This window comes from Schistocerca serialis, chromosome 6, assembly GCF_023864345.2.
Source record: "Schistocerca serialis cubense isolate TAMUIC-IGC-003099 chromosome 6, iqSchSeri2.2, whole genome shotgun sequence".
Taxonomy (NCBI): Eukaryota; Metazoa; Arthropoda; class Insecta; order Orthoptera; family Acrididae; genus Schistocerca; species Schistocerca serialis.
In genome coordinates, this window is record NC_064643.1 from 109,034,825 (window position 1) to 109,060,983 (window position 26,159).

At 44.8% G+C, this 26,159-nt stretch overlaps 1 protein-coding gene and 1 non-coding gene across 2 annotated transcripts in view; both read left to right on the forward strand.

The window, feature by feature from the left end:
• The window catches only part of LOC126484670 (uncharacterized), a 119,010-nt gene that overhangs the window by 56,927 nt on the left and 35,924 nt on the right, over positions 1-26,159 (forward strand). The gene's annotated exons all lie outside the window — the stretch shown is intronic.
• Positions 3,267-3,341, forward strand: Trnaa-ggc (transfer RNA alanine (anticodon GGC)). Its single transcript has one exon. It is a non-coding gene; the product is annotated as a tRNA-Ala (tRNA).

Here is a 26,159-nt window from a genome sequence, read left to right on the forward strand (position 1 = left end):
CGACCGCGGCAAACAACATGTCTGTCCGCCGGCGCTGCCGAACCGGCTCTGATTTTACAGCCGAACCACTTCGCCTGCCGGCCGGTGTGGCCGTGCGGTTCTAGGCGCGTCAGTCTGGAACCGCGTGACCGCTACGATCGCAGGTTCGTATCCTGCCTCGGGCATGGATGTGTGTGATGTCCTTAGGTTAGTTAGGTTTAAGTAGTTCTAAGTTCTAGGGGACTGATGACCACAGATGTTGAGTCCCATAATGCTCAGAGCCATTTTGAGCCACTTCGCCCGCCATCCAGTTTAGGCGCGATCTGGAGATCTCTGAAGTGCTTCTGAAACGTCCCCTTTGGAAAATTATGAATTACTGTGCTGGTAAACCTCTTACGTTATTTGATTTTCAAACACCTGAGCAAAACTGAACGTACTCAAACATTTCTCTGTTTATTTATTCTGATCACCACTAAACTGATACAAAATAAATTTTTAGCACAACGCAATCTGACTTTCAATAATCCCTACAAAAGAATGGCCCTGACTAACAATAACCTATGCCTTTCATGAATCACTTACCTCACAAAAATCTTCGTTACTCGAACTACTGCAATACAGCGAGCGCCAATACTGCCAGCTAAATAAAAGATTCTAACTATTGAAGGCACTAAATACTGATAGGTATAGTTAGCAAAAGAAAGATTTTGATAGAGAACAAACAATGTATTTACCTTAACAGCGTTCAAAAGTCATTTTATATATATATATATATAAAATATTGTGACATCCAATTAAACAAATTTCCTTTTTCTGACGGACACACGTCCAGATCGTCCGCTCAAAACTCTGGCATCTCTCTCTCCACATCCACCACTGCTGGCGGCTCACCTCCAACTATATATATATATATATATATATATATATATATATATATATATATATATATATTTTGTGACATCCAATTAAACAAATTTCCTTTTTCTGACGGACACACGTCCAGATCGTCCGCTCAAAACTCTGGCATCTCTCTCCACATCCACCACTGCTGGCGGCTCACCTCCAACTGCGCAACGCTACGCGTTGTTCACATCCAACTGCCCAACACTACAATAGAGAATATTGCAACAATGCCCACCAGCCACAGACTGCACACAGCACAGTCAGTGATTTTCATACAGAGCGCTACGTGGCGTTACCAACATAAAAAGCTAAACAGCCTATTTACACTTCCTCTGCTTTTTCGTTAGCAGTTGTTTGTTGTTCTGCTGGTTATTAATACTTGTGAAGTAAGTGAATGGTAGCACGCTATCGAGAGGTGCTTTAATTTGAAATGCATGTGAATACGCTGTTTACTTTATCTAGTATTAAGAACAGAAGATTATCATTTTGGCGTGCAACTTCCGAACGCAGCAAACGATCGCAGAGAAGGAGCGCAATGTAGGCGGTCTTTCTCAAGACACCAAACCATCTGCCATCGGCAACTCACACCACATTACGTCATCTTGCCACTGCTGCCTTCTTAACTGCTCTAAGAAGAGCTCCTTGTGCCTGAATATGATGGCTCCAAAGCCAGAAATATTGGAGTGTGCATCTTGGGAATAGCTGCAGTTGTGAGTAAGCAGATGTGGTAATGGAATTGGTAGTGAAGTCGAGAGCGGTGGCGGTTGAGGAAACTGTGGAGCTAGAGATGACTGCAGTAATGGGGACGGCGACAGCAGTGGAGGACTCAGCAGCAGTAGTTGACGAGACCACCTAGGGTGCATCTGGTCCTATTGACGCCGTCCAGTGCCGTACGTACCGGCCACCATATGCTCTAGGCCGTGGGGGTTAGGGGATGTGAGAGGGAGAATATTTTATTGTTAGTCTTCCAGTACTGACAACACACGGGGTGAGCTTGCTATGATATAAATTTTGACACAGAAGTAACGTGGGTGCGTGAATGCGCATAACAGAGACAGTCATCTTCAAACGCGGTAACTTACGCCTGTTTGTAGAAAGAAACGTTCATTACGACTGTTGTAATGCAACACGAGTAGAAGAATTACATTCAAAATATTTAGTAAACATTTGCGATCGTGTCTCATATTGCATAATGCATTTAAATATAACTACAATTGTCGTATTAATCAGTTAGCTGGGATGCCCGACTTCGCTCATTGAGTTGATATGAGATTGTGTGGTAGTTGGAATAAAACGATAAACTTTAAAGTATAAGAGGAAGAAAAACTACTGAAAACAATTCATTTTTATTGGTCTTTATTCATCTAACTAAAAACAACTTACAATACCTATTAAAGAATACGACGTAAAAAAATTTATTGAAACGTATTCTTACTATTTACAATTCTTGTTTACAAACAACATTTTTCATTTTGTTATCCTGGGTGTACATGTAACAATTTTCCGAATTTCCTACTGAGAGCAAGCTACATATGGTTACCATGAAAGAAGCAGGAGTCTTTGAGATTGATGAGGCAATATTTTAAAGTTTGCCATTGCGCTTTATTAATTGTAAAACTGTAAGATATTTGAAACTTCCTGGCAGATTAAAACTGTGTGCCGCACCGAGTCTCGAACTCGGGACCTTTTCCTTTCGCGGGCAAGTGCTCTACCATCTTTTTTTTCTTTTTTTCCTCCATTTTGTTACTTGTTGTTCGTTGGGTTTGTTCGTTGCGAACGTCACATGAAATCCGGTCAAGTTCGTTTGTTGATCGTTTCACTCAGTTTTTTTATTACAGAGGCCAACCCGCTCTCTGACCGAACACGCTGAGCTACCGTGCCGGCGGTCTGTACTGGTCGATGAATTTGTTCGTGGCGGACGTCCGATGACAGCCGTTCAGGTTCTTTGTTGATCCGTTCACTCAGTTTTTTATTACAGAAGGTAGCTAACCCTCTGACCGAGCACGCTGAGCTACCGTGCCGGCTTAAATCTAACTAACCTAAGGACATCACAAACATCCATGTCCGATGCAGGATTCGAACCTGCGACCGTAGCGGTCGCGCGGTTCCAGACTGTAGCGCCTAGAACCGCTCGGCCACTCTGGCCGGCACCATCTGAGCTAACCAAGCACGACTCACACCCCGTCCTCACAGCTCTACTTCTGTCAGAATCTCGTCTCCGGCGCTCCAAACTTTACAGAAGCTCTCCTGCGAACCTTGCAGAACTAGCACTCCTGAAAGAAAGGATATTGCGGAGACTTGGCATATCCACAGCGTGGGGGATGTTTCCAGAATGAGACGAGATACTGGCAGAAGTACAGCTGTGAGGACAGGCCGTGAGTCGTGCTTGGGTAGCTCAATTGGTAGAGCACTTGCCCTGGCAAGGCAAAGGCCCCGAGTTCGAATCTCGGTCTGGGACAAAGTTTTAATCTGCCAGGAAGTTTCGTATCAGCGCACACCCCGCTGCAGAGTGAAAATCTCATTCTGTAAGATATTTGATTGGAAATTGCAGTATTTTAAATTGGAATGGCGATTCAGAAGAGATCAGCGGTATTCTGGGGATAAATAGTGTGTGTCTTCCATCATAAGTTCGGCTTCGATGATGTTATTCGATAGCTGTTTGACGATCATTCTTGTTCGACTCTACTGTTTGTCTTTAGTCACTTACTGCACTAGTTTTTCGGTTTCTCCCCCCGCCACTGATGAGAAACTGACATTCGAACCCACAAGTGGCGAATTTCAGAACATCCAAAAAAGGCTTCAAATGGTCCACGATGTTTCAGAACATTCTACAACTTCGAGGGTGTTCTGGAATGTTCCACAATGATCTGGCACATTCCAGAACATTCTGGAATCTTCCCGAATATTCCAATTCCCGAACATTCCAGAACATCCCGGATCATCGTGGAAATATTCTGAAACATGAAATGCTCTCGAATACTCTCGCATATTCTGGAATGTTTTGTGATGTTCTAGAAATTTCTAGTGGGCGAAACTCCCCAGTCCCCATATCTTCAAAAGCACGCCCTTCAGGTAAAAACGGAAACCTTCATGGATGTCGCATAGAGGGCAAAGAAACCATATAACTCCCTTGATCTTACCAGGACTCGTTTCTGAGTTTTGGCGACATGCTCATTGTACACTTACTTTTACACTGACGCGCCAAAGAAACCGGCATAGGCACGCGTATTCAAATACAGAGATAGATAAACAGGCAGAATAAGGCGCTGTGGTCGGCAACCGCGCAGGTGTTGGATAGGTTACTGCTACTACAATGTCAGGTTATCAAGATTTAAGTGAGTTTGAATGTGTTGTTATAATCGGCGCACAAGCGATAGGACACAGCATCTCCGAGGTAGCGATGTAGTGGGAATTTTCCCGTACGACCGTTTCATGAGTGTACTGTGAATAGCAGGAATAGGATAAATCGTCACATATCCGACATCGTTGCGGCCGGAAAAGGTCCTGCAAGAACGGGACCAACGATGACTGAAGAGAATCGTTCATAGTGACTGAAGTGCAACCCTTCCACAAGTTGCTGCAGCTTTCAGAGCTGGGCCATCAATAAGTGTCAGCGTGCGAACCATTCAACGAAACATCATCGATATGAGCTTTCGGAGCCGAAGGCCCACTCGTGTATCTTTAATGACTGCAGGACACAAAAGTTTTACGCCTCGCCTGGGCCTGTCAACACCGACATTGGGCTGTTGATGACTGGAAACATGATGCCTGGTCGGACGAGTCTCGTTTCAAATTCTATCGAGCGGATGGACGTGTAAGGGTATGGAGACAATCTCATGAATTCATGAATGAACCAGCAGAGGACTGTTCAAGCTGGTGGAGGCTCTGTAATGGTGTGGGACGTGTGAAGTTGGAGTGACATGGGACCCCTGACACGTCTAGATACGACTCTGACAGATGACGCGCACGTAAGTATCCTGTTTGATTACCTGCATCCATTCCTGTCCATTGTGCATTCCGACGGACTTGGGCAATTCCAGCAGGAAAACGCAACACCCCACACGTCCAGAATTGCTACAGAGTGGCTTCAGGAACACTCTTCTGAGTTTAAACACTTCGGCTGGACACCACACTCCACAGACAAGAACACTATCGAGGATATCTGGGACGCCTTGCAACGTGCTGTTCAGAAGAGATCTCCACCCCCTCGTACTCTTACAGATTTATGGACAGCCCTGCAGGATTCATGGTGTCAGTTCCCTCCAGCACTACTTCAGATGTCAGTCGAGTCCAAGCCACGTCGTGTTGCGACGCTTCTGAGCGCTCGCGGGGGCTCTACACGATATTAGACAGGTGTACCAGTTTCTTTGGCTCTTTAGAGTATAATATATATTGATTAATCATACAGACAACGCAACAACACATCGTCAGGCAATTATAGCGCCACAGCTTTGGGATAGCTGAGGGTGACAGAAATTTGAAATAAAACCGTTAACACGAATTCTTTCGAATGTTGCCGGCTGTTAATGATCTGCACTTTGAGCCAACATATCGCGACCTTGCTATTGGAGGCCCACGAGATACTAATTTATGTAGGTTACCAATTAATAACAAAATCAGTAAAAATGTGGCCCGAGGCGCCTCCCCACAGTGTCAGCATAGCCTGTCGAGTAAAAAAGTTTGATGACCAGTCGTATAAATCCATCACCTGCATGCCTGCAGAAAGATCTGGTCCAGACCGCTCCAGCAGGGGGGAACCATAGGTTGTGGCGATAGTGCGAGCAGACGTGGCAGAAGTGTCCACAGCTGCCAGTTGTGCAAGACCTCTGCTACATCAAATACGTAGGAGGCCGGAAAATGTCTCTAGATTCTTCACTTAACAGCGTTCTTGAAATTTTGTAAGTAGGCTTTCGCGGAATAATTTGAGTGTATATTCACGAATCTGCAGATTCAGATTTTTCAACGTTTCAGTGACGCTATCCCGTGAGTCAGACAAAACCTGTGAGCATTCTACATCTACAACTACACACATACTCCGCAAGCCAATGTATGGTGCGTGGTGGAAGGTACCTTGTACAGTTACGCAGCTACTAGTTACTTCCTTTCCTGCTCCATTCGCAACGACTGCCTATACGCCTCCCCACGGACCCTAAGTTATCATTATCTTAACTCCATGATCCTCACACGAAATGTACGTTGCCGATAATAAAACCGTTGTGCAGTCAGCTTCTAAATTTTCGCAATAGTCTTTCGCGAAAAGGTCTTCCTTCCGCGGATTCCCACTAGCATCCCACTTCTGAATTGCTTCGATGTCTTCCTTTAATCCAACTTGCAGGGGGAGGGGGAACGGGGAGGGGGGGGGGGGGGGGGGGGGGATGAGAGTCAACAAACACTCGAGCAGTAATTAGAATGGATCGAACTCGTGTTCTCAATGCAGCCTCCGTCACAGATGAAACACGCTTCCCTGAAACTTTGCCAACAAACCGAAGCCGACTATTCGCCTCCCCTATTACCGTCTTTACGTGCTGTTTCTGCTTCATACCGCTTTGCAACGCTAATCGACGTGGCTGTGTCAAGCAGTTCACTGATAATGCTCTATATTCGACATTACGGGATACTTTTTTGTACATTTGCAGCCAACTGCCTTTCATCGCACCAACTAGAAATTTTATCTAAGTCACCTTGTACACTCCTACACTCACTCAACGACACTTCCCCGTACACCCACAGTAGTTTCAGCAAACAGCCGAAGGCTGCTGCTCAACCTATACTTCAGATCATTTACAAGTATGTACATAGAGAGTAATAGAGGTCATTGGGCAGTTCTTACGACGCCCTAGTCTCTGACGAACACTCGCCGTCGAGGACAACGTACCGGCGTTTATTACTTAAGAAGCCTTCGAGCTACACACGTATCTGGGAACCTGTCCCGTATATCCGTACCTTCGTTAATAGTCTGCAGCGTGTCAAAGGCTTTCCGGAAACATGGAATCTGTCTGTTGCTCTTCATCCGTGGTTCGCAGGATATCACGTGAGAAACGTGCCCTCCTTTATATACGAGGGTAATCCCAAAAGTAAGGTCTCCTATTTTTTTATAAGTTTTAATCTGCCAGGAAGTTTCATATCAGCGCACACTCCGCTGCAGCGTGAAAATCTCATTCTCGGTACATAGACCTGTTTATTTCTACAACGATTTACATCAGTTTACAGGTTGAACATTTAGCTATTTTTCGACATAATCACCATTTCTGTCGATGCATTTTTGTAGATGCTGTGGCAGTTTTTGTATGCCCATGTCATACCAGCTCGCCGCCATGCTGTTCAGACAGCTATGAACCTCTTCTTTCACCTCGTCGTCGGAGCTGAATCGCTTTCCGGCCAAATGTTCTTTTAACCTAGGGAACAGGTGATAATCACTGGGTGCCAAGTCAGAACTATAGAGTGGGAGGGTGATTATGTTCCACTGAAACTGTTGCAGGAGAGCAACGGTTTGCCGAGCGATGTGTGGGCGAGCGTTGTCATGGAGAATGTGTACGCCCTTGCTCAACATTCCTCTTCCCCGGTTCTGAATCGCCCGTTTGAGTTTTTTCAGTGTCTCACAGTACCTGTCAGCGTTAATTGTGGTCCCAGTGGGCATAAAGGTCGACCAACAATACCCCTTTCCGATCCCAAAAAACGGTTGTCATGACTTTACCGGGAGACAGTGTTTGAATTTCCGCGGCTTTGGCGAAGAAGGATGCCGCCACTGGCGTGATTGTTGCTTGGTCTCAGGTGTAAAGTGGTATGTCCAGGTTTCGTCACCCACGACAATTGAGTCCACCAAGTTGTCCTGTTCGGCTGCAAGGCGGTGAAGGAATTCGCGGGAAGCATCAACTCGTTACCGCATGTGGTTCTCAGTCAGCATGCGGGGACCCATCTTGCGCACACCTTCCGGTAGTTCAATGTTTCCGTGAGCGTTGCTTCGGGGAACCTCACGAACCAACGAGCAGAGATCGTCCAGGGTGAGCTGCCGATCTTCTCGCATGCTTTGCTCAACCTTCAGAAATTGACGGTCTCCCGCTCCTTTGTTCGTCATGAATTTCGGTCCGACCAGCTGCAAACTCTCTACACCACTTACGAACATTTCAACGTCGATGCACGACCCACCATACACTTCCGTCAATTGGCGATGGATTTCAATCGGCGCAGTGCCCTTTGCGTTCAAAAATCGAATAACTGCGCGCATTTTGCACTTGGCGGTAACATCCAACGGGAGCTCCATTCTCAACGGCTGCCAATCCAAGGCTGAGCGCCTGAGCGCGGCGTGCGCATGTTTACACACAGCGCGTGAAGCACTCTTCATAACTGTGTGACCAACTGCCACACAGAGTTTTGTACTTATAAAAAAATAGGAGACCTTACTTTTGGGATTACCCTCGTACGTTCAGTGTCCCCTTTTAGTCCTACTGGGTTGCTGCTATTATTAACAAAATGTAAAGTGCATCGTTAGCATAAACGTCGCCGTGGAAATGGGAGGGGGGGTGGTGGTGATGAGGACATGAGGGCGGGGGGGGGGGGGTTAAGTGGGAGCATTCGCCCCTTCTGCAATCTAAGGGTATATATGTTTTATTCATAACAAAATTCTTAGGAGTTTATAACAATAGCTGTCCGCAGATTTAACATTGCAAAAAATGGTTCAAATGGCTCTGAGCACTATGGGACTCAACTGCTGAGGTCATTAGTCCCCTAGAACTTAGAACTAGTTAAACCTAACTAACCTAAGGACACCACAAACATCCACGCCCGAGGCAGGATTCGAACCTGCGACCGTAGCGGTCTTGCGGTTCCAGACTGCAGCGCCTTAAACCGCACGGCCACTTCGGCCGGCTTAACATTGCAGAGGACGGCTGCATGATGTGTCGAATTGGAGAGACGAGGACTGGCAGGGTTCAGTTCTGATCTGTTAAAAGTCCGTTCTACCGGTCAATTTGAGGGTGGTTTAGAGCGGTTTCTCAAATACATCTACCCTTTATCCAAACAACCCAAAAAATGTAGCTCGAAACACATTTAGTGCAACGTTAATTATGCCGGTCAATGGAAGACATGAACATAATGCAAAAAGTCCCTTAGCATATTCACATGTCAAACAGTAATCAAGCAAAGTATTAGGCACTGAAGAGCCAAGAAACTGCTACACCTGCCTATTATCGTGTAGGGCCTCCCGCGAGCACGCAGAAGTGCCGCGGCTAATGTCTGGACTAGTGCTGGAAGGAGCTGACTCAATGAAGCATGCAGGGCTGACAATAAATCCGTAAGAGTACGAGGGGGTGGAGATCTCATCCGCACAGCGCGTTTCAAGGCATCCTAGGTATGCTCAATAATGTTCATGTCTGAGGAGTTTGGTGGCCAGCCGCAGTTGTTAAACGCAGAAGAGTGTTCCTGGAGCCACTCTGCAGCAATTCTGGACGTGTCGGGTGTCGCATTGTCCTGCTGGAATCGGCCAAGTCCGTAGGAATGCACAATCGACATGAATGGATGCTGGCGATCAAACAGGATGCTTACGTACTTTTCACCTATCAAATTCGTATCTAGACGTATGAAGGGTCCCATATCACTCCAACTGCAATCGCCTGTCACCATTACAGGGCCTCTACCAGCCTGAACAGTCCCCTGCTGACATGCAGCGTTCATGGACTCATGAGGTTATCTCCATACCCGTAAACGTCGATCCGCTCGATACAATTTGAAACGAGACTCGTCCGACCAGGCAACATGTTTTCAGTCATTAACAGTCCAATGTCGGTGTTGACGGCCCGAGGCGAGGCGTAAGCTTTGTGTCGTGTAGTCATCAAGCGTACGTGAGTGGGCCTTCGGCTCCGAAAGTCAGTATCGATGATGTTTCGTTGAATGCTTCGCACGCTGACACTTCTTGATGTCCCAGCATTGAAATCTTCAGCAATTTGCGGAAGGGTTGCACTTCTGCCACGTTGAGCGATTCTCTTCAATCGTCGTTGGTCCCGTTCTTGCGGGATCTTCTTCAGGCCGCAGAGATGTTGGAGATTTGATGTTTTACCGGATTCTTGATATTCACCGTACACTCGTGAAATGGTCGTACGGGAAAATTCCCACTTCATCGATACCTCGGAGGTGATGTGTCCCATCGCTCCTGCGCCGATTATAACACCACGTTCAAACTCACATCTTGATAACATGCCATTGTAGTAGCAGTAACCGTTCCAACAACTACGCCACACACTTGTCTTATACAGGCGTTACCGACCGCAACGCCGCATTCTGCCTGTTTACACATCTCTGTATTTGAATAGGCATGCCTATACCAGTCTCTTTGGTGCTTCGGTGTAGATAGCCTAAAAGCTGAACACGCCTTTTTTGAAGTTCACGTCTTGTTTACTCACCTTGTGCAGAAAAAAATGGTTCAAATGGCTCTGAGCACTATGGGACTAAACATCTGTGGTCATCAGTCCCCTAGAACTTAGAACTACTTAAACCTAACTAACCTAAGGACATCACACACATCCATGCCCGAGGCAGGATTCGAACCTGCGACCGTAGCAGCCGCGCGGTTCCGGACTGAGCGCCTAGAACCGCTAGACCACCGCGGCTGGCCTTGTGCAGAAATAGTGTGGCATTTTTGCTGGTTATTTTTGTTACTATCCAATATGATTTTGGGTTAATTATTGCTTTTTTTCAATTTCAAGCTTTTAATTTTTAATGTAAACCTAACATTCTTAGTGTATGGATAAAAATATTTTTTGTGAATAACTAGCCGGATCATCTTAATTTAATCATAAGAAGGATGTAATTTCAGGTCAGTATATAGCAAAAAGGCAACATTCATATTCGTGTTAATGATACAGAAGTGTTTACGGCGCATGTACTAATGGAATATGCTAATCATTTAGGTATTAAACTAAAGAATATGGAGTGAAACATATGTAACATAATAATACCTTTTGTGTAATGTGACGTCCGCGAAAATAAAATCCATAGCGTATAATATTAATAAATAAATAAGGCTATAAATAGTTATTTCAGTGAATAAATAACACCAAAGAAAAAGTTTTATATCTCCCATCGTATATTCGCAGAATTTTTAATTACCAGCAATTCAGCTATTCTGGGAAGACGGAAATATTTGCGCACTAATTTCTTCCCATGATCCCATTTTCAACGTGTCTACAGATGTCTAAGATTTTAGTGCTAAAATAATAAAATACGTATAATGTTTCATACAGTAATTTGTTTACATCAGTGTATCGAAAGTACGGTCTATGGGGTGTCAAGCGAAATTTGTGACTGCATTGGGGCTGTGAATAATCAAAACTTGTGAGTTTTATGGCTGGCTCGTTGTGTGTGTGGGGGCGGGGTGGGGGTGGGGGGGGGGGGGGGGGGGAAATGGGGTTCTTGTACAGTATCAGGCACTAACTGAGAGTATAATTTTAAGTATTCGTTACACAGTGTTCTCGACAAAAAATGTTGTAATCATTTTCTCACCTCTGATGCCGTAGCAATACTTCTGTTTTGCAATTTGCGAAGTAGTAAATGCATGTACGGATTATTTGTTTCAGTCGAAATGGTTCGAAAGTCTGCAGAGCCGTCTTTCACTATTACTGGGCTTTTCTGCTTGGTCAGAATCAACTTCAACTTCTTTAAGTGGTAGAGGCCGTTTATTTGCCACTACTCCGAAAGCTCTTTCAACCACTAGTCATACGTGCGACAATCGTTTGTTGACTAACTCACGCTTGTATGTCAAATCTGTGAGGTGGTACTGGGGAAACCCTTGTCACCTAGCAAGACATTTAGTAATCTTTTTTCACTTCCAGGAAGCTTTCAGCCCTAAATTGCAGACCACCACGTTTGAGCCGTTTGCGTAACCTCAAGTTCCGGGACACTCCACTGTCACCCTGTTTGCCTTAGGAACCAGCATCGGCACAGACGAACTTGTAGTCAGCTCCCACGACTGCTTGCACCACAACTGACAAAAATTTCTTGAAGCTCTAGTACATACTTCCAGAATGCTTCGGCACTTGACTCTGATACAAGATGTTTCGGTGTCTTTCTAACAAACCTCTAGGGATGATAGACCATGTAATGGGAAAAACTGTTGTTAGAGACAAAATGTTTCTTGGCGCTGCCCGGCGACGATAGGTGTCTTTTATAATTGATTATGCCGCTGAGAGGCGGCACGGCGTACGCATTCTGTGGGTTTTGTTTCCAATTCGTGTTGCCTATAACCCAGTCACCTACTCTGCGTGAGAGGCAATAGGCCAGCTTTCTAAACTACACTGTAAGAAAGAAAGAAAAAACATACACAGCACTAAAGAATTACCCGAAGAGGACGGAAATCGGCAGATGTGAGGTACTTGTGTAGGGAGCTGCACACAATCCTCCAAACGTTCCCAGTTGGCGAGAGGTACGGCGACCTTGCTGGTCGAGGTAGGGTTTGGCAAGCTCGTCGTGTGCAGCCAGGCACTAACTTGCTGAAATGTAAGCCCATGATGAGGGGCAACAAAATGGGTTGTAGAATATCGTTGACATGCTGTAAGGGTGCCGCTGATGACAACCAAAGGTATCTTGCTATGAAATGTAATGGCACCCCAGATCCTGATTGTCGAGCCGTATGGCGGGCGCCAATCAGGTTGGTATCCCACCGCTGTCCGGGGTGTGTCCAGACACATCTTCGCTGGCCATCGGGATTCAGTTCGAAGCGGGATTCACCACTGGAGACAGTTCTATCTCAGTCAATGAGATTCCAGGCCGAATGCGCCCGACACCATTGCAAGCTGGTTTGTAGGTGTACAGAGGTCAACGGTGGTCGGCGCTCAGCCCCCTCTCTGTGAATCTCCTGTTAATGGCCCTTGTGATCGCTGAAGCACCAGTTGCACGTCGTATCGACGGTAATGATGAACCCCGGGCTTTGAGTGCCTCCCTGACGATCACGTGGTTCTCACGTTCTGTAGTCTCTCTAGGTCGACCGCTTCCTTTACTGACGCTGTGCTCGGCCACGGTTCACCCTTTCCTGCCAATACCGTCGAGTCGTAGTATCGCTCCTGTTCAAATGTCGAGCGATTCGCCAATTACTCCAACTACCTGCTTTGAGCCCAACTGCACGTCCTCTGTCAGATGCTGATATCTGCGTATATTGTTCACGCAGCTGTCTGCAAGGCCTACAGGTAGATACTGTCCAACTGAGTACACAGAATGAAATTTGCAAACACTCTATGGCCTGGTATCGACATGTTTACTATCGTTGCCAGCGGTGCGGTGAAATTGCATTCACCCATTGGCCGCCAAAGTTCACAGTTCTGCAATTTCCATCAATACCAGTGTGAATATCAATTTGTGACCAATTTGCGTAACTTCTTCGTTGTGCATCTTTTTTTGTCTTTCTCCGCTTAGAAACTCAGCCTTAAGATTTTTCTTGTTGGAAATCGCTCTATCAATTTACTGGGGCAGGTAGTATGAACATGCAGCTCACCTGGTTAGTAGACTCAATTCATTCGGCGAAAACACGTCGTCTCAGGGTGCCGAATTCAAAGAATAGACGCAAAGCGTCGCCAGGAAGCGTCAGGGAACGTTTTAACGCTAATAAAAGTTGTTCCCGTTGACATGATTTGTCACCAATAGAAGTGTATCGCAAGGACTTTGTTCGCCAACGACTCATTTGTCCCAATTACATCTACTGTGTTGAAGGAAATGGCATATGCTCGTTGTTTAAAAATTCCCATATCGCGCGAGCGTTTCGTGAATGATCGTCCCAATTGTAACATTCCTCTTTTCCCTGCAGAATCCTGTTTTCCGACGTAATCTCTATCCAATGCAACGGCCTTCGCCATCTTAGACATACTGGGAAGGCCTATCTGCCCGCATGGGACGACTCTACTGGTCGACGTCGTAGCCGACGTCTTTCTGCATCAAGAACTTACCCATCATCCACGTAGTGCTTCCCGCAGAGTGCATCCTCCATTGGGCCAACCATATGGTAGTCAGAAGGTGTGAGATCCGGGATGTAGGGTGGTTGAGGAAGAACAGTCCAGTGAACTTCTGTGAGTTCCTCTCAGGTACGCAGAGTTGTGTGAGGTCTTGCGTTGTCGTGGAGGAGGAGAAGTTCGTTTGCATGTTTGTGTGGCGCCGAGCACGTTGAAGTCGTTTCTTCAATTTCCTGAGCGTAGCATAATACCTGTTGAAAAAAATGAGGTGACTTTTCAAATTGCGCGGGCAACGCACATTCGACTATCGATCTTTTTTTTGTTATGTTGGTACACATGTCCCGAGCATATGTTCACAGTCACAAGTGTATAGCATACTTTGTTTGTTTCTGACAGATGGAAAGGTTAGACGTCTTTTTTAGTGTGCTCGGCGATTTTCGATTATTATAAAAAAAATGGAGCGAAGAATTTGCATCAATTTTGTGTGAAAATGGAAACAAGTGCTCTAAAACACTTCATATGTTTACAGTGGCATACGGTGAGTGTGCTCTAAGTTAAAAAAAATATTTACAAGTGGTACAAGCTCTTCCAAAATGCCCAAAAAGATGGCAATGACGAATCTCGCTCTGGACGCCCCAGCACATCAACAATAGATGATAACGTCGAAGCTGTGAAGAAAATTGTTCTGAAGAATCGTCGATATACCATAAGAGATGTTGCTGAAGATGTTGGCATATAGGTTGGCTAGTGTCGTGCAATTTTTTCGGATGTTTTGGGCATGAGACGTGTGCCAGTGAAGTTTGTTCTAAAACTTCTTCATTTTGATCAGAGGAACCGTCGCACGAACATCGCTCAGGAGCTCTGGAATGACGTCAGTGGTAATCCTGTTTGTTCAAAAGAGTCGTAACTTGTGACGAAACGTGGGTTTACGGTTATGACGTCGAAACCAAAGCCCAATTGTCCCAATGGAAGCATGCTGGAGAGCCGAGACCGATAGAAGCACGCAAAGTTCAATCAAATGTCAAAGTTTTGCTCACTGTTTTGTCCAATTACTGTGGTGTAGTGAATCATGAATTTTTGCTTCAAGGTCGTACGGTCAATAAGGAGTATTGCTTTCTCGTTATGCGCCGTTTGCGAGAAGCAATACGCAAAAAAGTCCGGAATTGTGGAAAAACAGTTCATGGTTTTTGCATCACGACATTGTACTTATTCATCGTTGCTTGTGAGAGATTTTTTGGGTAGAAACAACAATCGTGTCTCAGCCACCATATTCGGCGGATTTGGCCCCCTGCGACTTTTTCCTGTCCACAAAACTGAAGACGCCTACGAAAGGACGAAGATTTTCAACGACTGAGGAAATAAAAACTGCATTGCTTGAAGTGCTCAAGGCTGTACCAAAAAGTGCTTATGAGAAGTGCTTCGCGGATTGGAAGAAGCGTTGTCAAAAGTGTACTGTATCTGAGGGGGATTACTTTAATGGAGACATTATGAGTATTGATGAATAAATAAGTATTTTTAGGACATCAAACAGAACAACGCCTTCAGAGCCCCAAAAGACCGACGCCATGACTTTACCGGCCGAGGGTGCGGCTTTGACCTTTTTCTTCATAGGAGAGGTTTGTTTCCGGTTCAAAGTGCTGAACCAATGTTTCATTACCTGTGACGAGGTTCGACAGAAAATTATCGCCATCATCCTCGCAACGCGCAACCAAATCTGGAGAGTTGGTCCTTCGTTGCTCTTTATGGTCTTCTGTTACTCGGCAAGGAAATCAGTGGGCACACACCTTTGAGTACCCCAACTGGTGGACGAGTATGTCAGCACTACCAACAGAGACGTACAGTTGAGCAGCGAGGTGTTTGAATGTGATCCGTCGATCAGCTCGAATGAGAGTGTCCGCACGTTCCAACATTGCAGGAGTGAGCTATGCGCTGCCGGCCGGCAAGCGGGAGATCGGACAGGATTACGGGAGGACCTTGTTGCGATTATGACTGACGTCTCACCCAACGACTCACTGTGCTTTTTTTGTTCACTGCGAGATCTCCGTACATTCTGTAAGCGCATATGAACAACTGCAATGCTCTGGTTATCTGCTAAAGAAACTCAATGACAGCTCTGTGCCTGGAAGCCACCTCCATTTTCAAAGCTACGTATAGCGCCGCCACCTATCGGAACCTCATGAAGCTATAGAGGATAACGTGAATATTCCACGATGTCCCACAATAAATACCGCATTTTTTCAACAGAACTGTCCGAGAAAAAAATGTGTTGCATTACTTACTGAACGCCCGTCGATCATTTTATTGCAGTTGCTGAAGTCAAGGAAGTCCGACGGATTATTTTCGGAGTGAGAGAGCAAGAAATGTAACGATAATTATATCTGGTAAAGCTAGAATACATCAAACAGTGGCTTGTCTTCCCTCACATGATGTTCCAGACAGACAGCATCAATGCAGACAACACTCAAAGCAGCACTAACCGGTGAAAGTCAAAGCACTGCTTCTCATGACGAAGATGCGACAAGTGATGGGCTAACGTGAATTAAACCTGTCGTAGTGAAGAGCAGTATACCAATAATGGAGATCATTTAGATGATATTCTGAGACAAAGATCACAACCTGAAACCCAGGCAACATCTACAAAATTTTCAAACACCCTCGCAGTAACATGATTTAGTAGATCAATTACGATGATAAATTACAGGAAACTGAAAATGAGCTTTCCTTAACAAAATAAAAAGAACGCCGAACATAATGAAGACAGTGATGATCTGTTTTTCATGTGTTCGTTGTGACATCTATGTACATAAAAGCTGAATATACATGTAAAACTAATGAACGCCCACATAAGGGAAGAAGAGCAGCGGATCTTCATTTAACAATATTCATCATCTGAAACTTTCATCTCTTCTGTATATACCACTGCAGTCGAGAACAATACTACGGGTTTGTGTTGCAGTGAATTCAGATTACCTTTGACAACTTCTTTTCTAAACACTTCGTTTGAAATTTTTGTATGTGCACATTGAACGAATGAAGCACGTACTTTAAAGTAACTGCCAGACAGCCTTCGGGTGTCACAGTTTCTCTGAAGGTGCTCTATTTCTTCAAGCGATCTTCAGTAGGTGTCAGTATGTATCCAAAAATATATTTAATAATTGTAAAATAGGCGAAATGATGCTCATCATTTTCTTGCATGTCCTTATCCAGGGTGATTCAAAATCCCTATTACTGGCTTCTAGGTGTCGTAGAGGGAACTTAGTAGATGAAGTTTTGAGGAGGAAATGTCCAGAAATGTACCGTTTGGATGGAAAATCGGTTTGAAGATCGGATCACTTTCAAACCTGCCGCTTCGTGGTACGCACACAAGCTGGGAAGCAGTGGCGGATTTTAAATTTCTGCTGCCTGAGGCACACTGTAACATTTGCGCCCCTCCAAAAATATGTTTCAAATAATAACTTTTGTGTCATCTCATTGTCACTGTGGGCTTGTTACATGAGAAGCAAGGAGAGGATTTTGTTTGGTGACCGGTATCCTCTTCCTGTAACACAACTGCTCACATACATTAATAGGGTTCTTTATGTATCAGAACAGAAAATTACGTATCTTTAAGCACATTGTTGTGGTACAAGCTATTCTGTAATAGACCACATTAGCCTCACTGCTAGTGAAGTACAAGTCCGCTATGCACACGACTCTGGTCGCCAGGTACTGACTGTCTCCGAACTAGAGGCTGAGCTAACTGCGACTGTGACTCCCATTGGGCTGCGGCTGATGACTCGACTCGTTGATTCACTGGGTGACCGACTGACTGGGCCCTCCAGTCCGTAGCGGCGATCTAAATACTGGCAGTTGAGAGGGCGTTGGGGGCACGTTGCTTGCAAGTCTGTCTTTGGCCTCTCTCCTGACAGGCACAATGCTTGTGCCTACTATGGATCTTCTCACAACCTCTTTGCCACCTGGCGTGCTGGCGACAGCTTACACCAGCACAATAACTACGTAGTTTTTAAATCACAATGAATGTGTTCTAAATTTCTACTAAAAATCGCATTATAACCTGAAGTTTTTAAAAGTAATATGAAGAAATAAACAAAACTCACCAATCAGCCAAATTTTTGCATGGCTTTGATGGCAGCAAACCCATTAATCATGTCCTCATAGTGTTTCGGGGTGTTGATGGTCGAACTCGAGACTCCAGATGGCTGAGCTGAAGCCAGGGCCCACTGCGCCGCTTCTCGTTAGGTGGCCGAGCAAGTTCAATAGCGTCAGGGGCAGTGCAGAGTGATACGGCGGTATTTGGAAGCATTGCTTTATTTACCTACTTTACAGAAGCGTAATGTCGGTGCGGCGCCCGTGCGCTGTTCCGCAAGTCTGGCCGTCTCAGCATTTCTAGACTGCTGACACTGCTGCTGCGCTCATCGAGGCTGCCCGACGATAGAAGTCAGCAGCACTCACCCGGTCGCCGCTCGCCGAGGCATGGCAACAGGCGACGTTCCGTCCACAATCCGGAGACTGTTGCAGTCCCTGGTACCCGCCGCCCTCAACTCTGTTTGGCCTGCTCTGTCTGACCGTGGGACGAAGCTGGTTGTACTGGTCACCTGTGGCCCTCGGGCCTTTGCTGCTCCCGGGGCACGTCCGGACTCGAACCCGCGCCCTCCTGGACGCTGTGCCACAGCTTGCCAATAGTGGTGCTTGCCAAATGGCAACACCCACTGCCGTCTACAACACTGTTTCAGCGTTACTGCACCTCCCACAGCGTACTCCTCACCTGCAACCTGGTACGTGAGATGGGGAGCGAATGTGGCCCAACCTGGAATTGCTGCTGACCGTTGTCACTGCACTCCTTCAGGCAGACCGTGCAATCTCCAAATAACCGGCTGCAATTCCCTCCCACCCCAGTCTTGCGTCCCCCGGAGGCAGAATACAGCCCAAACAAGTACATAGAAATAAAGAACAGGTTACACAGAATATTCACAGCATCACTGCCAGACTGCCCCTATAAGCCTAGATCAGGTCCGACCCGAATCTCGACTGACCTGGCGCACACTTGTCTCTAGTTAAAATTGCCCATCTATTTATATTGCTTTTCCCCTCGCTTCTGATGTAGTGTCAGAGAGAGACAGAAACTATGGCAGGGGTAAATTCCCATACGTCAGCCATTTACACATCGCCCTCCTGGCTCTGGCCTACTGCCTCACCTCCTACATCGCAATAACTTAAAGCAACGCTGCAGTTTCCTGCCTCGTTGTTGCACCACTCAGAACACGTTGTGTGTGCAATAACTCCATCGCAGCTCCATGCCATGTTTACCCTGTCTGGCCTACTGGCTGCCGACTTTTACTACACACTGCCAGCGGCCCCAGACTTCATCGCCCAGCTATGCCTTTACTGAATTTTAACAGAATTCCCCTTTTATACGACTAATACTAATACTAGCGCAGCAATAGTTGAGACGGTTGTCAGTTAGCAGGTCAGCTTCCATTTGAATAACAGACAAGGTGTTCAGTCTCCCTTCAGACAAGGTAGAGTGCAGGAACGATTTCAATCTTTTAAGAGCCGAAAACTAGCGTTCTGCTGAACAATTTGTAAGTGCCATAAATAGAGCAATGTCAGCATTCGGAAACACGGACTTTCGTAGGAATTTAGTTATTTCGACTCATACATCACTAATCTCACAAGACTTCACAAGTGCTGTGGAATGCACACATTCTCTTGGGAAGGGAGGTTCTAAATCAGTTTCATATGATGCTTAGAGTTTTGCTGTGCATCCAGAAATAACGTCTGGTGAATTATTCTAAAGTTTACTGGTAACTGAGACGGACCCTAACAGTGTTTTATAACTTGCCTGCCTCCACACTAATTCAGCATACAAGTTGTCGAGTATTGGGAAAAATGCTTCGACTCTAAATTTCTCTCACCCAGTCAGAAAAACTTCTTCAGTGTCCGCTTCTTCACCAATATGAAGTTTGCCCTTCCTTGATCTTTTGCTGGTGCATTCGTAGTCCATATCAGTCATAATCTCTATGGATTTATTTTCGTAACAGTCGCTAAAGCTACGAATAGAGTTAATAAACCCTACAAGTGATTCATATAATTCGCACACTATTTCAGTATCAATATTTACACTTTGCAATTTCATATTTATGCTATTAAATCTGTGGAGTATGCCCTCCCAAACTGTCATCATAACTACTGTCTGTAGTGTACTGAGCTGATTCAGTAGAGCTGGAGCACTATTTCGCGCAAGTAGTTTCTGGGAGGTATTATTGGGAACATGTGTGAGGGCATTGATAACGTTCTCAAAACTTTCTTTTACACATGCTTCCTCTCTTGGTGACCGACGTGTTTCTCATAACCTTTTAACTGTTTTCCGTCCTAGTTTCATGAAAGGAAGAAGTTGATCACAGCTTTGTGTAGAACCACAGAAAAAATTGTAAACGTTTGTCACTAAACTGAAAAATGAACATGCTTCCTGCAGCAGTTTGCAGCACAGGTACCGACTAAATTCAAAGAACGTGCTACACAAGGCACAGAATACGCCTTTGGCTTTCGTACTTTAATGCGTACCTGCAAACCGGTGTAGGTTCCTGACAAGTGGTTTGCACCGTCTTATGACTGGCCTGTACAATATCAATGGAATTTGTATACAGGGCTTTCTCTAGGGCCTCAGCTAAGTTTTCAGACTTGTGCCCCAAGTTTGATAAAATCAGAAGGAAATGCTCAGCCAGATCACCATCCTCGTCCACATATCTTAATACGAAAGGTAACTGATCAATACGTGAAATGTCTGCACTGGACTCTACTATTATAGCCGCTCATGATTGGCATCACGTTCTCTTCACCCACGAGTGTCGCATATGCCTTCAACCAGACAATCGTCCGAGATGTGTTTGGGGGCAACCTGGTCAGGCTGAACGCCTTATACACACTGCCCAGGGAGTGCAGCAAGGTGGAGATTTCCTGCTATTTTGGGGTGGCATTATGTTGGGCCGACGTACGCCGCTGGTGGTCATGGAAGGCGCCGTAACGGCTGTATGATACGTGAATGCCATACTAAACCGATAATGCAACCATATCGGCAGCACATTGGCGAGGCATTCGTCTTCATGAACGACAATTCGCGCCTCCATCGTGCATATCTTGTGAATGACTTCCTTCAGGATAACGACATCGCTCACCTAAAGTGGCCAGCATGTTCTCCAGACATGAACCCTATCAGACATGCCTGTGATAGATTGAAAAGGGCTGTTTATGGACAACGTGACCTACCAACCGCTCTGGGGGATCTACGCCGAGTCGCCGTTGAGGAGCGACAACTGGACCAACAATGCCTTGATGAACTTATGGACAGTATGCCACGATGAATACAGGCATGCATCAATGCAAGAGGACGTGCTCCTGGGTATTAGAGGTACCGGTGTGTACAGCACTCACCACCACCACCTCTGATGGTCTCACAGTACGGCGGTACAACATGCAATGTGCGCTTTCCATATGCAATAAAAAGGGAGGAAATGATGTTTATTTTGATCTCTGTTCCAATTTTCTGTACAGGTTCCAAGAACTCTGGGAACCGAATTGAAGCAAAACTTTTTTTGATGTGTGTGTGTGTGTGTGTGTGTGTGTGTGTATACAGGTTGAGGAAGTTAAGTCATAACACCCCTTGTATCTCCCCAACCGTAATAGATACAAAGATGCCGTTTGGACAGTGAATTGCAGGGGCAGGGGCTACTTGAATACATCACATTTCATGTTTGCGCTATTTTTTATTACAGAGATATGAGGCCATCTTTGTTTTTTTAAATGGAACCGTATGTTAAATTTTAGCGTAACATGATGGGCTTAAAAAGACGGTTTCAAATATGTGTGTATCATAATATTTAGGCGAATAGTTTTCGAGACACAGATATGTTCTCATATCGTGTTCGTCCTTCGAAGCGGCGTTGTCCAGTGCGACCTTTCGTGTTGTGTAGAGTACATGGTAAACGTCGCGAATCCGTCCTTACACAAACACGCCCATTTATCCGACAATATTAATACATACTGCGATATTTTGCGCAAAAATTAACTGATGATGTCGCGCAAATATTATTCAGTTATTTGACAACTGTGGCACCAAAATAGTAGACAACATACAGTATTAAAATACTACAAGATGTTAATACATTTTAAGTAACAAAAATACAATTGTAAATGAGGAGGCTCTTATTGGTCACAATTATTTCGTACATATGTGTTTTTTATTTGAAAATATTTACTATTTATCACAATACGAAGCAAATACTCACAAAGATGCAAAATACATACTGTACGTGATACAAAACTTAGCATTTGCTCAAAATGCTTGCCCTCTGCTGCAATGCACATTTGTAGTCGCCGTTCGAATAATTTGCGAATGGCTGCGAGGGTGTCACGTGAGATATCAGCGCTCGCTTCAATGATACGTTGCTTCATATCGTCTGGCGTAGTTGATATTTGAGCACACACTTTGTTTGATTGCTCCCCACTGAAGAAAATCAAGAGGGGTCAAATCAGGAGATCGGGTTGGCCACTTCACTTCAGCACGTCATCGTGTCCAACAATCCGGGAACTTCTCATTTAACAGCTCTGTAGCCACACTGGAAGAGTGAGCAGGACAGCCACCATGTTGGAACCACATGCACTGACGCGTAGTTAGTGGTACCTCTTCCACCAAAATGGGCAGAACGTTTCGCAGAAACTGTGCATAGTTATTGCCATTTAGTATACCCGGAATGACGTACGGCCCCACAATGACATTTCCGACGATGCCGCACCACATGTTAGCACTTCACAGTTGCTTATGCTGTACCTGTCGAAGCCGTTGAGGGTTCTCTATGCAAATTCACTCTACCGTGGTTGGTGAAAGTCGCTTCATCAGCAAAAAGCACCCGTTGAAAAAACGTTGGATCATCTTGTAGGCGCCGAAGTGGCCGTGCGGTTAAAGGCGCTGCAGTCTGGAACCGCAAGACCGCTACGGTCGCAGGTTCGAATCCTGCCTCGGGCATGGATGTTTGTGATGTCCTTAGGTTAGTTAGGTTTAACTAGTTCTAAGTTCTAGGGGACTAATGACCTCAGCAGTTGAGTCCCATAGTGCTCAGAGTCATTCATCTTGTAGGCACTGCAGAGCAAACCGGCAAAATTCCTGGCGCCGTTCGAAATCCACACCGGAGAGTGTTTGATGTAATGAGAGGTGAAACGGGTGAAATCTAAGCCGGTGCAATATGCATAGAACGCTTCTCTGACTTATACCACATTCCGAGGCGATATGTCGCGACGAAACAGTAGGGTCGTTATGCGCCAACGCTAGAACGCCCTCTTCATGTACCTCGCCAGTTGCTGTTTTCTGCCTTGTCCTCTGTATGGCGTTCCATGATCCTGATTCAAGTAGTTTCTTGCCAATACGTGCAAGAAGCTGGCGCGTAGGACGCTCACCATCAGGATACAGCTCTCCATATCGCTTTATTGCTCTAACAGCATTTCTTCTGCTTTCACCATACACTACAAGCATACCTTACTTTTTTTCGTTGGTGTACATGTCTGCTCCAAGAAACTGTTACAGAAATGCGATGTCTCATTACCCCAGCAGCACATTTATACCCTTCTCTTCAACTACCTCGTATGTCACCTTGCGGGGTTATCGAGAAGCAGGGAAACAACGCCTTCCCTGTTAAGTTCCTCAGTGGTCAACAGGAAAGGTCGCACTGGATAACGCCGCTTCGGAGGACAAACACGATGCGAGAACATATCTGTATCTCAAAACGTATTCGCCTAAATATTATGATATACACATATTTGAAAGGGTCTTTTTAAGCCCTTCGATTTACGCTAAAATTTAACGTAGGGTTCCATTTTAAAAAAGCAAAGATGGCCTCATATCTCTGTAATAAAAAATAGCACAAACATAAAATGTGATGGCCCGCATCTCGTGGTCGTGCGGTAGCGTTCTCGCTTCCCACGCCCGGGTTCCCGGGTTCGATTCCCGGCGGGGTCAGGGATTTTCTCTACCTCGTGATGGCTGGGTGTTGTGTGCTGTCCTTAGGTTAGTTAGGTTTAAGTAGTTCTAAGTTCTAGGGGACTTATGACCATAGCAGTTGAGTCCCATAGTGCTCAGAGCCATTTGAACCATAAAATGTGATGCATTCAAGTAGCCTCTGTCACTGCAATTCACTGTCCAAACGGCATCTTTGTATCTATCACGGTTGGGGAGATACAAGGGTTGTTTATTTATTTATTTATTTGTGTTACGACTTAGCTTCCTCACCCTAGTGTGGATAGTCAACAAATGAATAAAAGACTTCAGTTTGCTTTCCCAGTTGTGGTTAATGATAAAATTGAACAGTTACTCTTGTAACTAAACAGAAACAGCTAGTCGTTTGGAACTTAGTTTTGCCAACTACGTTATTTTATATTATAGTCTTATCGCTTCCATTCTCTTAACGCATAACGATACAGTTCATCTCCCTTTCTTTCCAGAAATATTTTTATGTTAGCGGCAAAAGTCTGTTGCTCTCCGATTTAATCATACAGCCAAGTAATTTATAGAAATCCACAGAATCCAGGTAAGGTTCATTTCACAACAATTCCCGCAAACGTGACGTCATTTTGGTGTTATAATATCGAAGACTGCGTGATCGACTTTCGGTACTAGCATTCGATACAGACCTCTACCAAGATTTCATGCGCGCATACCGGAGGTTTACAAAAACACGTTCTTGGAATGGTTTATTATAACTATTGCTATCATAAAATGGCAAGCAATGATTTTTTTTACAGTTAATGCTTTTATAGAAGAGTGTTCTCCTAGGAATGAGTTATTATCGTCAATAATTTACAAATTAAGAATGAAACACACTTGTTTCACTTGTTTTATAAATTGCAGTATGCCGGGGAGTGTCTCCCGACAGTACGCACTTGGCTGTTTTGACGTTTACTGACCGGAAGTTGGTCTCACGTGACGAGGCATCCTGTTCGAAGACGCCATTCAAGTTGATGTTTATTATGCTGATAACCAATGTTTACACAGACACAGTAAAATTGGCTTCACTTCTATAAAGAGTGATAACACACTTAGTTCTAAGACACAGGCACTGCTTGCGATTATGGGAGTAACTTTCTGAGCAGTATGTGATCCGCTTACACTTAATTCTTCTTTCTGTTTGTCACAGAAAAGATTATTTCACTGGAATAAAAAAACGATAGAACGATAGATCACAGTATTTTTGTGCCATGTAGCATTATCCATTACATTATATCTAAGCTCAGAGTAAACACTTTCAAGCTTTTCAGCTGTCAAGTTGTAATGTTTACGGAAGTTTTTTTTATTTTGCTGGAAGCTAATGACTGTTCAGGTGTAGCCATGATCTTTTTTCACCATACAACATTCCTTATGCAGGCTCTCAACAGGGCTGGAACTATACTGTGGCTACTTAAAAGCCGCTTTTCGTCGTCCAAAATATTAAAAATACTTCATATTCCCTGGTTTGGTCCCCCTACATGTGAATGCGAAATAAACCGAGGTAGCAAACTTACGAGCAGAATAGCCTTGTGTTAAGTTTTTAACCACATTTATTTTCCATATTTAACGCACATTTCGTTATAACAACTAAGATCCACAGAAAAAAAACCGACACTAATCGACTGAATATTTCGGCGTATCTGTACGCACATATATCAATTACGTAAATTTCAATATGGGCCTACTGCGGAACTTTTATACTATTCTGTTTATTGAACATGAAGGACTAAAAGATAAGATAGAAATTACTTCAAGCTTAACTAATTCCTTCAGTCTTCACGGTTGAAACTGCATGATAACCGTCTTCGCAGCCAAGTCACGTGACTTCCGGCAGCCAAACGTCAAAACAGCCAAGTGCGTACTGTCCGGAGACACTCCCCAGTATGCCGTTTCAGAGTAATGCATCATTGAAAATTTATCGCAAACATATCAGCATTAACATTAAATGTCAATAACGTATCAGCAATACAAACCTTCAAGGTACAATATGATAACCAAAATCGGAGTTTTAACTTCGCACCGTAAAGTGCTAGTGTAATGAATGATCTCGTAGTTTCTGGAGCCGAAAGTTGTTGGTTTGCATCCCGTTACATGTAATTTTTTTCATGTTTTCATTGTTAACACGTTCTGTTAGTTTCTCATGAATGTAATACAAGTACGTTCAGCAATGTTTGTTGGCTGTTATTTACATTCAGTCTTATTTGAGAACGAAGGACGAAATAAATATTTAGCAATTTCCGAGTATGAGGTTAGGCAGAGGCCGTAGAGGACAGCTTAAAATTGCTGTGACTGAAACGATCAACAATATAATTCAT